We start from the raw sequence: 1316 nt of genomic DNA, 5'->3' as shown, positions 1-1316 counted from the left end.
TAGAATTGATAGAAGTAAAATAAATAAATAAACTTTCTAAAATCTATCAAATCTTCATTAAAATATCTCCTCTCGAATCTCCTCATTCCTAGGCATTGAAATCTAACTTATGATCAAAATCAAAGTAGAACTGTTCCTAGTGTTCTTAAAGTCCAAAAGCTAAATTCTTTGCACCTTCTTTTATGCCAACTGTAACAGATTTTTTCACAATCATTTTGAAGTCACATAATTTTCTTTATGTCTATCTGATATCCTTTCAATCCAAAAATCTCTCCACTCACATGGCTTAAGAAATATATAGAATCTTTGAAAAAATTAGTTTATACCTTAAGAAACTAATCCTTTATGTCAAGATTCTTTTTATTTTTCCCAAGCAAAGTGCATCTTTATCTTTATGTGTGTCATATATTTCAAGTTTTCAACAGATTTGATTGGAAAGATTTGATTGGCAATCTTTGTAGAACCATTTTATTTCTGTAACATCATATATTTCAACAGATTTGATTGGCCATCTTTGGGGAGCCATTTAATTTCTGTACCCCATAAAATCTTTCCATTCCCCACTCAATCCTCATGGGCTCAAAACCAGCACTAACTTCTTTTCATTACAAAATCTCTCTTTTCTCTCTCTCTCTCTCTCTCTCTCAATTATGAATGGGGAGATAAAGAAGATTCTCTCTTCGCCTTAACTGGAAAGGAAGCCCATAATATCTAATATTCAAGTCCATAGAGTTACCAAAAAAAATTAATCTGAATGGATTGCTAATTGTTGCTATTAGATTTTTTTCTTTTTTTTTTTTCATTTTCCTGACCTCTGATATCTCTCATGTTCATGGATTTAGTTTTTGGTATCGGTTCTGTCGATATTGGAGAGGATCAATGCATATCGATCATTTTTTCCCCTTGTTTTTAGAAAAAAGTATAATTTTTTACTGTTTTTCCCCTGAAACGATACGAGCAACCTATCCGAATCGGTCAAGGATCGAGGATCGATCTCAGCTGATACTAATATGATACAACCAATACGATACCGATACTTGAAACCAGCTCATCTTTGTACTCTTTAACCATTGAAGATTCTATTTTATTCTAATTCCATCATACATTGTACTTAAAACCTACATAATCTACAAATATCTTTATTTTCTGCCGAATTTAGCAGATTTGGTTGATGCTTGTTGTGAAGCCATTTTATTTCTTTCTCTTGTCCCTCTTCATTTTCTTGAATCGATTCCATACTCATCTAAGATCTCCTCACTCATTCTCTTGAAATTTCTCCCATTCTTGTTTCCTAGTCTCTTCTTTTCCTTCTATTA

The sequence above is a fragment of the Macadamia integrifolia genome, chromosome 14 (genome assembly GCF_013358625.1).
Source record: "Macadamia integrifolia cultivar HAES 741 chromosome 14, SCU_Mint_v3, whole genome shotgun sequence".
Taxonomy (NCBI): Eukaryota; Viridiplantae; Streptophyta; class Magnoliopsida; order Proteales; family Proteaceae; genus Macadamia; species Macadamia integrifolia.
Note: the sequence above shows the minus strand (reverse complement) of the source record.